This window comes from Macrobrachium rosenbergii, chromosome 48, assembly GCF_040412425.1.
Source record: "Macrobrachium rosenbergii isolate ZJJX-2024 chromosome 48, ASM4041242v1, whole genome shotgun sequence".
NCBI classification, from domain to species: domain Eukaryota; kingdom Metazoa; phylum Arthropoda; class Malacostraca; order Decapoda; family Palaemonidae; genus Macrobrachium; species Macrobrachium rosenbergii.
Genome location: NC_089788.1, coordinates 73,015,220 through 73,027,757, shown reverse-complemented (window position 1 = coordinate 73,027,757; position 12,538 = coordinate 73,015,220).

The window sequence follows — 12,538 nt, the reverse complement described above, 5'->3', positions numbered from 1 at the left end:
GATTGATGCTATCACTTACTCAAATCTTTTTCACCACTTCTTTGCATCTCCACATAACTGACAATATTGATTCTTCCTATGTTGCACGTACTAGCAAACGGTCAATTTCAACAACTCCAATAGTTATTCTTTCATTTACAATATACATTCACTTTCATGGAGGAGAGTTGGTTCAACAAACTCCATATAAATTTCCACCTTGGCTTCCAGATATCGAACAAGTGTCTTCCCAATCTTTTGCACACTTCTTGCTGCCTTCCTTGATTCACCTATTCTGTGAGTCACCTCTTCTGTCTTCCTTTCATCATCAGTTGTTCATTCCTCTCTCATCCAAATTGACATTCATTGCTCTATCCTGATTGTTTCGCTACAAGCCAAGAATTAAGTGTCTTGGCTGAAGAATTACAAGTCGATTTTTCAGCAACTGCAAGAGAGTACCAGAAGGATGAAGATTGGTGTGTAAATGTTAAACTCCTTTATTTGACAGATGTTATTTCATAATTTTCTCTTGTCCAGAGAAATACATTTTTCTTATAATAAAACTATAATGCCAAATACTGAGAATATACAATGAAATGCTCTAGATCTTAAAAAAAAAAAAAATTTGAAAAATGATGGTGGTTTCCTTTGCCTCTTCAAATGCCTTGTGGGTCTAAAGAAAATTCAGAGAATAAATGGTTTTAGAAGACAAACTTCAGGCAAAAAGGAACCCCAACAGAGCTGTCTGACAGCAAGAGCTACATGGAACAGACCCACTCTGTCTTTATGGTTGTTATCAGCATTTCATGTGAAGGTAATTATGGAAGGATAGTCTATGTGCTCTTGGTCTGAGGACAGGTGATTTTAACTTGGTGCACAAGAGGTGAGGCTAAGTTATTTATTGCAGCTGTTTCTGATACAGTGAGGCTTTCCTCACAAATCTGTGCATCCTGCTATACATACCTACATGAATCTTAAACCAAACTTGATGATTCTCCTGAATTTTGGGATTTTTTCTTGATCTGAAATGAACTAAAACCTTTCTACAATGTTCATGTTCTTTCATGATGAAGGTGAGGGAACATCATTGCGATAATCGACACAGCTGAAACGAGGCTTTACCTGCTTTGATTTTGAATTGTGCTACTGGGAATATCACCACAACACAAGATTACAATTTAGATTCTTTTCCATTCATCACTAGATCTTTAACAGAACAGAAAAAAATTAACATTTATTTGCATTAAACCTTTTATTTAATGTCAAGTGTTAACAGTATCAAACAAAACTGGAAAATCTGTGCAAGCAATGTAAATATGAATCCCCAGTGCTTTACTTCTACAAGTTATCTGAATGCTTATAAATATGAATTAATGCTAAACAGAAGTAGAGGAGTTATAAGATATTGCCTACTGAACTGTAACTTCCACACAATCCATCAACATTTCACTGTACAGTACTCTGCTTTTCTACAAAAGGGACACCTTTCAAATTTTGGTTTCCCTGCACAACTTTACTTTAGTTAATGACGTGATCATCAAGCATTTCTACAGAACTTCTTTAACTAAGATGAATATTAGGGTGATGATAAAAAGTTGTGGAGCAGCTTGAATGCTGCGGTTTCTGCAAACATCTTCAAAGCCTAAAAAGTAGGACACTTCTGAAGATGCACTGTCACTATAATCCAGAATGTTCAGACTCTTTCTTCTCTTCTTGCTCAGTACATCCACAGATATCCAAGCATTTTCCTTTGGTAATAACACCCTGTCAGAGATAGTAGGTCCACCATCCTGCCTACTTAATTTCATGGATTTCCCTGTAGGAAAGCTTTCCAAACGTGAATCCTGTACTCGAAAATAATTCCAACCAGACCCTGCTACCTTTGTGTCTACTCTCAAAACAGTGACTTGGTTTACTGCCTGACAGGTAAGTCTTGTAATATTACCAACTCGAACAGGCATGAAAGACATGTCTTTAGAGTTGTAAATCTTATCAGGAAATGAACAAATATCTTCATCATCATTTACAAGGAAATCTAAGATACCATCATCATCGTCCCCTGGAACAATAATGTTCTGAATGAGTTCATGAACTGTGAGTTTCTTTATTAAAGATAACTTTGGGTCTCCAAGGGGATTTCTGTTTTCAAACGTTGCATTGTAATCTATGAAGGTCCCAATCAGGGAGGACGTCATCCACCATCTTGCTGTTTTCGTTGCATTTGGGAGAAGGTCTCCAAAGTTGACTGTAAGAGATGGTTCTATTTTCTCATTACCAAGCATGCTGCTAATCATTTGAAAAGATATTTGTAGTCCCTTCTCATTTTCGATGATCTTTGGCTGGGAGGATGTTATCTTCAGGCTATATGCTGTTCCAAATCCTTCATTTTTTATCATTACACCCAGAGAAAAAGGCTCAGCAGGTTCAACCTCATCTGTGAAAGGGTCATCAGAAATGACGTGTTTCTCCCAGAAGTAATGAACCACCAGAGATGGATCTGGATGCACTGTTACAGATGTAGGAAGAAACGGAATCTCAACTTGGTTGCCGTCACTTGTATATGAAAGTTTACCTCCAATATCATATACTTCATCCTTAGTTGGAGCAGCCTCCGAATATGGAATGATGAGCCACTTGGACGTTCCACTAGACTCTGCTGGGAGAGTTCCATTTCCATCTGTCCCACTTAAGGGCCCACTTAAAGTTGGTTTCCCAATAGCAAATTTTTCTGTTGCAACCTCAAATGTTTCTTTGTTGGTGATAATAATCTGGACCTGTATGTTCTCCAGATTTGCTTTCTCCTTATTTTCAATCTCGAGAGTAGCAGTAAACCCTTCGCGTACTAAAGTTGCTCTCTGCTTAATCTGTATCCGCACAACAGCGCACACCCCCTCCTCTTCATTAATGTCCTCAATCTGAGATAATACATCATAATCGTATTTAAATGCTTCCACATAAGAAGAAAACCCTCGATCTTTGGTCATTTTATCAATGGCACTTATGTTGTGCAGGTAATTTTCTACAAGTGAATACGATATCATGTTCTCACTGCCATCAACAGGTTCTAGATTCCCAGTCTGCCAATTTGCAAGAGTTGTGTTGAAACGTTGCACAAGTTTTTCCTTATCGTCCCAATTAATACCATCCGAAAAAGTGCTGTCCTTCATGTTCTGCAGTTCTTGTGAGGAGACAAAGATTCCAAGCTCACTGGAATCTTGAAACACAGGCATAAGAACGTTATTTACCCAGGATGAATTCCCGTTTCGTAACCAGAGCTCATCTCCAAAAATTTCTTCAAGTGCCCGGATGCTTGAAATGATACCAGAAAAAGACATGACAGAGTTCCTTATTTTCTTAACCACAACATCTTGTGCAACTTCCCTTTTACTAATCTTGATGTTTTTAATGAAGCATGCGTAAATCACATCATCAATACAGGTGGGAGTTAGGTCGAATACATCTTTAACATCAAAAGCCACACACATCACATACTTCAGAGCATCCACAATGTTATTCATATCTAAATGGTCGATGGTACATGTGGTTAGTGAGAAAATTGAATCTGCGTATATATCAGCAGATTTATCCTTTTCATTTCGATCAGCGTATTTATCAGCAGATTTATCCTTTTTATTTGGATCAGCGTATTTATTAGCAGATTTATCCTTTTCATTTGGAAAATGTTTTTTGAACAGCTTTCTAAAAAGTTTCCTGAACAGCTTCTTAAAAGGAATACAATCCATAACCTCTGAGAGACATTCATCACAAGGATGTGTTGTATCTACAGACACATAACCTTCAAACACAGGAACTCCTGCTATTCCCCTTAGCGTACCAATCCATGACGGACAGTAGAAAGAAATCGTTCCTTTCAGCAATACTGGAACAGTTCTAATTTGAAGCCCATAGCATTCAAATTCATAACGAAGTGAAATTACAAAGTTCACAGTACAGGTTGACGATCTTTTCTGTCTCTTTCTCTGACTTACTCCAACCTGGACTTTGACTGACTGCTTTGCTTCAACACTTTCTGGAACCTCGCTTAAAAATTCAAACATTAAAGATGGATGTTCTGAAGGTTTACTGATCTGTACATTATCTGCTCTAATAAGACCATGGTTTGTGACATTAAATTCTATAGTATCTTTTAAACCCAATTCATAATCTTCGAGATCTACCATATTTGGTGTTATGCTAACAACAGGCATTGGGACATTTACCTTATAATCAGCTTCAAGGGTAATATCATAAACATCTTCGACATCAGTCTGAGTAACTGTCCATTTAATTGTAACTGCCTCTCTCTCAATGAAGATAGTAATGGTAGGAGTGATGGCTGATGGTATAATTATTTCCTTCTTTCCTTTATGGTCTGGGGCTTCAACAACGATTTCATACATTTCTTCTTGTACATTAAAGAAAGTGACACTGCCGTTGTTTCCTGAAGTTGATCCCTCAAGTTGAATGTTGAGCCTGCTATTGGTAAGAGTTACTGTCGCATCTGCAACTAAGGGCCTTCCTTTAGCAAAGTATGTATATTCATCTTCAACTTCTATTGTCAAATTCACAATATTGTCTGAGGTGACGAGTATGGAAAACGGCACCTCTTTTCTTGCAGATATGCTGTTAACAAGAAAGCTTCCAGATATCATTCCAAGGGATTTGTCTCCTGGTATTGTAATAAGTACTGAGGCTTTGGCTGTTTCCTGACTGCCAAGATTACTTCTGCTATTTTCTCTTACAAGGAAATCAGAAACTGTGAAATAAGAAGAATCAGGAACTATCAGGCTGACATTATCAGCACTAGTTTTTCCCAGATTTGTAACCTTAAACTCTATCATTTTTTGACATTCAATGCAGACTGCAGTTTCCAAGTTTGGTGGATCAATTTGAAAAATAGGAAGAACTTGCCTGATATCCACTTCTACAGTGATTAAAAGTTTGACATTTTCCTGAGATTCCACCACTATGGGAAACTTTAAATATACTGGTCCACTTGTTTCAAGATCTATGTTTAGGGCAATCTGGCTTCCGTACTCAAAGGTGCCAACTATCTCCTCTTTTTACCAAAAGTAACAATCACATGGACATACTCATTTGGACCAAACTTTCCTTGAATTTGATGGAGATCTGAGCCACCGTCATTAAACAGGACAGTTACATTTGAATAAAAGTTCTTGTAAGTACCATTGGTCTCTCCATACAAAGATACTGATTTATAAAGTGTGCTCATGCCAGGTATTTCCCATTCAACTTGAGGTGCTCCTTTGGGCTTAGAAGGGTGTCTAGCAGATGCTTTAAACTTTCCATATAACAGTGATCCTGGATTATAAGGGAAAGAAAACTGGCCACTTTGGTCAGTGAAAATTTGAACCGTCTGGCTCTTTGCAAAGGAAGGATTTTCAATATCAATTACCACTGGAACACGCCCATTAAGTATGTCCCTGATAGGACTCTCACCTTCGTAGGATACGGACCCACTCAGAGGTACAGGCTCATTTTTCAGAAACTGTGTTATACTTAACAGATTCAAAGAAGGTGAATATGTGGTATTTACTATGGCACTCACTGTTATCTTATCCATCCCAACTTCATTTGTAGCTGATAAAGTGAAAGTTAAATTTCCTGCTGGGGCTTTTTGAAGTATCAGTGTTCTGGTTGAATGTTCTAGCTGAGTTCTTTCAGGAGCAGATACAAGACTGAGCGTAACAGGCTCAGTTCCTTGCAAGAGAATTATGTTGGTTTCATAGTCTTGATACTCTAGAAGAGACTGGAACATCGCTGGTTTAAAAATTGGTTCATGAATGAGGACAGCACATGAATCTCCATGCCATGGTCGACTGCAAAGGCATTTGCCTTGATAACAGGATCCATGGGGTTCTGAGTAATTTTGGCCACATGCGTCTCTTGGACAAGAGCTGTAAAGATTTATGATCTGCTCTTGCTGAATGTGCAGTCCACTACAAGTATCATTAAGTGTCCACGTTCGATTAAAATGCCCTGGACAGACTGGAGTGTCAGAATAGTCACTATATGATAAATCTAAAGGTCTCCCGCATGGATTGGGGGCTGTGGCTGTGTCTGTAGGAACAAATTCTTTTCCATTAATTGTGTCTGAACATGTAATAAATATGGAAGGTAACATTGACAAAGAAGGGTCGAATAACAGCAATACTTTCTGTTTCAACAAAGCACTGTTTCCTGCATGGTCAGTAGCCTTCCATGTACGAGTTATAACACAAGGATCATTGTCATCTGTGTATGAAACATCTGGATTAGGGTCCATATTATCTGTTACAATGGCAGTGCTTAAGAGGCCCTCCATATAGGAAGAACATTCAATACTGCTATCATTAGCAAGTATTGTAGGGCTTACAAGATCTACAACCCAGTGATACGTAAAACTTTTACCAACATTTTCAACAGAATCTACTGCATATACAGAGAGATCGTATGCAGCTTCATTCTCCAGTGTTGGGGTGGAAAATGAATTCCCAAAACACAGAGAAAAATTTGTGTCCTTGGAGAAATTTTTGTGAAAATCACAGTAGAAAATACAGTCATTCTCTGGTTCATCACATGAAAAAACAAAATTGAAATTCATCTCGTTACTAACTGCCGCAGGAGCATTTTCAAAGATAACACTGGGGGCTGTTAAGTCAACAGAGAAAGTATGTGATGTGTTAGCGGAATTGTTATAATTGTCACTGTACTCTATAAACAATGTGTGTTTACCTTCTTTGAGGTTCTCAGCAATAAATATGCCACTTGAACAATCAACAAGTTCCAAGTTGTCTAAACTGCAGATACTCCTTGCTGGTTCATCAGTTGTCCATGTAAAGGTAACATTTTCTCTGGATCTGGACGGGGCATCTATAAAGGTTGCTACTGGAGGTCTTAAATCACGAGGTATGAAACTTATAAAGTTCTTATCTCTAATTTCCTCATTTCCTGGGTTACATCCTTCTGGACTAACCACAACGCTTCTGTCTATTTCCAAAAACACCTTTCTGTGGTCTGGAAAGTTAAAGTGAGGGTAAATAATTAAAGTGTGAGGCTGAGTCAAGGTCACTTGTTTTGATTCCATAATAATAATACGATGTAGTGTTGAATTTGTTTCATAATCCTTAAAGTTCATCTTCCGTTTAGTAGCTGGATATTGGATGGGATGATCAAATTCTAGGATGATCTCATAGATACCAAAGGAATCCTGGTTTATGTTCACAGATATGATTGATGGTTGTTTGGTGCCTACCATTAACGTAATGCAATTCTGAATGCCTGTATCACCAAATGAGTCAACTGCAGTAAAACAAAAGGAATGACTTCGATTCATCTGGTCAGCACTTGGAGACCATGATATGTTCACAAAAAAAGCGTGCAAATCTGGAGCAAAATACATGGGAGATTTCATAAAGCCTTCAGGAGATACAGTCAATATTTCAGTTATGTTTGCATCTTCTCTGCCACTTTTTGCAATAAGTTGAGTAAAGAAAACAGTGTCTTGAGGGACAGCAACGCATGAACCAGAAAGCAGTGTTGGGTGAATGAAGTGAAGCATATCAGAGCATGACTGATTTGATGGATATATTTCGACCACAAACTGAAGAGAAATGCTACTGAGGGCTTCATCTGTGCCAGGTATAAAATCTTCAATCATGATGGTTGCAATATGTATGCCTGAACCAAACTTTGCCTCGTATGTAATGACACATGTGTCGTTATCCAAGACAGCATTAGGGAATGCATCACAAGCACCACCACACTCATAATATCCCTGAGCCCAACGACATCTTACTTCATCACCATCAGGATCATTAATGGGAATTGAGATATTATGGGTACAATTTTCCTTGAGCTTTATCACAGGGGCTGTGATAACTCTAGGTGTTGAGTTGATATTCCCTGTGTCATTTCTTTTCAGAAGACTGTTGGAAACTGCAATATACCAGCCTGCATTAATTGGAGGTATCCAGTTTCTGTCCTCAAATACCAGAACACCCCTACAGCCAGATCCTGTGAAATTCATCTTCATGGTTCGTCCACCAAATGCCCAATTTTCTTCACGGCTAAAGTCAGTACAGTAATAATCCATTGTTAATCCAGTATAATCACTTTCACATCCTTCCCTGCATGCTAATTCATAGGGTAATTCTCCTCCAAAAATGGTGAGCTTCCTTCCAAGTAGGATGCCTGACTTGATTGTATCTTCATCACACATGGTAGCAAAGTAGTCACGCCGCCAAGCAATTTGAAATGATATCTCCACCTGAAAAATAAATTTCAAGTTATAGTCCTTGACGACTTTCCATTGATGATGAGCATACAAGTACATACTCTTGATTTACAAGTTACACAGGCTTTTCTTGGGGCTTTGGATTTTAGAATTTCAAGCATTGGTCGTAAATCTGGAAATCTTCTATTCGATACAAGTGGCAAAAATGAGTTTCACAGTAGGAATGAGCAGATGAAAACATTACTTCAACTAAGAGTTCCTGTACTGAATGTGAATCGAGTAAATAGGAAACTGAGTTGGGGGTGGGGGCGACCTGACATCTTGACTGCAGTGTTATTGATACTGAACAGCAAACAAATGGATACTCTTGTACATGTGGTAAAACTTACAACATATAGAAATCTTGACTCAAAAATGTAAAAATGGTGTATTGCAACCTTTAAGACTGGCCTACTCTCCCCCTCCTGGATATAAAAGACTGGTCTGGCATTTTCAAACGATGATTTGCTGTTTTATTTCAGCATTCCGGTGTCTAAGCAAATGCACTTTTGTTCCATAGATAATGTACTTTATCTCATTTTGTGAAAACTTATGATTACTGGGTGAGCTGTTAATCAGCTCAGTGGTCTGGTTAAACTAAAATATACTTAACTGCAAATGGGGCACATTTTTGGGTGTCTGATAGACTCTATGCAAATGACAAGTTTTTCTGACAAGAGCCATTCTGTAGTTGGTATAACCTACATGGTCATTTGAAACTTATTTGAGATGTACTCGAATTACTTTATCCATTGTACGTTTGGTCTCATCTTTTAAGGCCACAATGGACATAAGCAGCAGTTCTCTGGCAGGCATCTGTTTATAACTTGGCACCTCATTCAACTGACTAAATTTGTTTGGGATACAGCATCACATACACAATGCAGTACAGTGGTACACTGTGTTGGTACCAATGCATTGCCTCGTCTCAAGTTTTTTGTTTTGCATGCTTCTGTCTCCTCTTTTATTCAAATCACGCCTAGTCCCTACTTGTATATCATTTGCAACACCTATGTGTTGGCTGTCTATTAACTTTGACAAACAAATCTATACACAAGACATCCTACAAAGTGGGATGCCAGTTCACTGAACTCCCTTGATTAATTCTCAAAACTCATTTCTGTACTCTGAAGCCTACACATCTGTAATCCTAAGCCCCTTTTTTTACTGCTTACAAAAGCAGTCCAGTTTATAGTGTTGAGATGCCCTGCCGTAGAAGAAGTGAAAGATACCCTTGAGAATATCATTATTCTTAGAGGGGCTGCTGTAACCTTCCAAGCTCTGTCTAACAGGTGTGGAAATGACTCCTGAAGGTGCAAGTAGTGCCAAGGGAAGTAAAATAATTCAGTGTTGCAAATCTTGGGGTGGGAACTCGGGTTTACCCAGGCCTGAAATTTGGGTCTGCCGCTAAGGTCCTCGTTCTCCAACTGCGAAGGGCTACCAGATGAACATGTATTGTTAGTTAAGCCATAGCTGAATTCCTTCACACCTGCCGCACTTTCCTCCTGCAGCAGTCATAAACGTGCTCGGTTCCTCACGGAGAAGAATCACAAAAAATCTCACCTCTGATTCCAGAAGCTACATCCATGTAGTGTCCTCTGGTCTGGTTTTAATGCTCCTGCACTGGCGCTTCCATAGACTGCTTCTAGTTTTTTTTTCTGTACACACATACACACACACATACTTATATTTAAAAAAAAATGTATGTAGGTATGCATGTATATATGTATGTATATATATATATATATATATATATATATATATATATATATATATATATATATATATATATATATATATATATATAATGTCTTTACTGTAATACCACAGTATAATATGAAGATAAAAAAGGCCCATAAAACACTATTTGAACATTGCAACCATATATTTCGAGCACTTCCTTCTGTGGCCCTGTTCACTGGTAAAATATGGAAAGTAGAAAGAGTATATGTACAAAGCATATGTAGGTGTGGCATTAAGTCTCCGACGGTATGCAGGTGACCGTTTCCCAAGTAGGGAAAAACAAACAATTCACTAATGGTTTCTGGCCTCATTAACTCTCGTCTGGAATTGCGTCTGGTGGTCGTATTTCCTGGAACACCTGCTTGAGAAGAGGCCTGAGGATTAACCTGTCGATGTCATCCGATTTCCAATGTCCTCCTGACAAGTTCATATTGTTGGTTTGATTGATGATGGCAGATTCCAGCATCTTTCTTTTGTACGGACAGCTACTTTTGAAAACCAGCTCCGCCCCGCTCCAATTTATGGTATGGCCTTTATCCCTGATATGTAGGAAAATCCCCGAACTCTCCGAAGCATACCGTACTGATCTTTTGTGCTCTTTTAATCTTTGCGAGAGGGATCTACCCGTCTCCCCCACGTAAATCTCATTACAATTGCTGCACAGAAATAAGTGCTCGAAATATATGGTTGCAATGTTCAAATAGTGTTTTATGGGCCTTTTATCTTCATTCATACACACAGACACACACACATATATATATATATATATATATATATATATATATATATATATATATAATATATATATATATATATATATATATATATATATATATATATATATATATATATATATATATATATATATATATATATATATATATATATATATATATATAAATCCACACATCGGAGGGCACTATAGTAGGCAGGAGAAGGGCGCAGGAACACATACAGGACCAGTACATACATTTATTCGTCTATTCTTGGCGTGGTCATCATCAGGACATCATCTACAGTTATAAATTAAAGGGACATTCAGAATAAATAGTTAAAAGTAAATATACACAAAACAAAAAAATAACTTAAAATAGAAAATCAGTTGAACTCAAACAATCGCACTTAAATACATTTACACATTAAAGAACCAGTAAAAGAAAACTTAAAATGTAAACTTAAAATGAACTTAATAAAAACTGAGCTTAATAAAAGGAACTTAAAAATAAACTTAAAAGGTAGAGCAGAAGGCGCACCTCTGGATGAAAGAGGAAAACACACTAAAAGAAAACAGCATAAAAATAGGAGGAGGAGGCGGACAAATGTAAAACAAACAATCGCATCATGCTGTGAATAGGGAACAGCCGATGATTGGCAGTTTAGTACCGGCGCTAAACTGCCAATCATCGGCTGTTCCCTATTCACAGCATGATGCGATTGTTTGTTTACATTTGTCCGCCTCCTCCTCCTCCTATTTTTATGCTGTTTTCTTTTAGTGTGTTTTCCTCTTTCATCCTGAGAGGTGCGCCTTCTGCTCTACCTTTAAGTTTATTTTTAAGTTCCTTTTATTAAGCTCAGTTTTTATTAAGTTCATTTTAAGTTTACATTTTAAGTTTTCTTTTACTGGTTCTTTAATGTAAATGTATTTAAGTGCGATTGTTTGAGTTCAACTGATTTTCTATTTTAAGTTTTTTTTTTTTATGTTTTGTATATTTACTTTTAACTATTTATGCTGAATGTCCCTTTTTAATTTATAACTGTAGATGATGTCCTGATGATGTGACCACGGGTCAAGAAACGCGTAGACGAATAAATGTATGTACTGGTCCTGTATGTGTTCCTGCGCCCTTTCTCCTGCCTACTATATATATATATATATATATATATATATATATATATATATATATATATATATATATATATATATATATATATATATATATATATATATATATATATATATATATATATATAATTTTTGGTCAGCATTAAACTGTACATTATTATTCTTATAAAACTTGATTTCATATCGGTCTTCGACTAGAAATCTTTGATGCGATTTATGAAGAAGTGCATCTGACCTCTGTGATCACTGAAAAATACATACTGAGTGAAGTATAACGTTCATTATTACGAAAATGTTACAACCACAAAAAAAAAAAAAAAAATCTCGAAAAAAATGAATGAACAAACATTTCAGCACCAAACATTTCTTTCCCTAACCAAACTGGCATGAATTTCAGGCTTCTCACTTAGGAAAACAACTGGGACATTCATTCAAGACCGAATTTAAGGCACAACGTAATAAAAATACCTCTCTCTCAAAACCGGAGTCTGTCGGTCTCATCATGATGACGGCGCCTCTGAAGTGATCAGGTGAGGCCGCAGGGAACAAGAATACGAAGCAGAGTGCCAGAGTCCACAGAAGAGGCCCCATGATTCATTCGGCTGCACCTCTGAGAAGGCCTTTGTCAAATAGGAAAGGAAATGAGCAAATGAGAAAAATGGACAGCAATATGAAAGAGTGTATGATTTCATGATTCT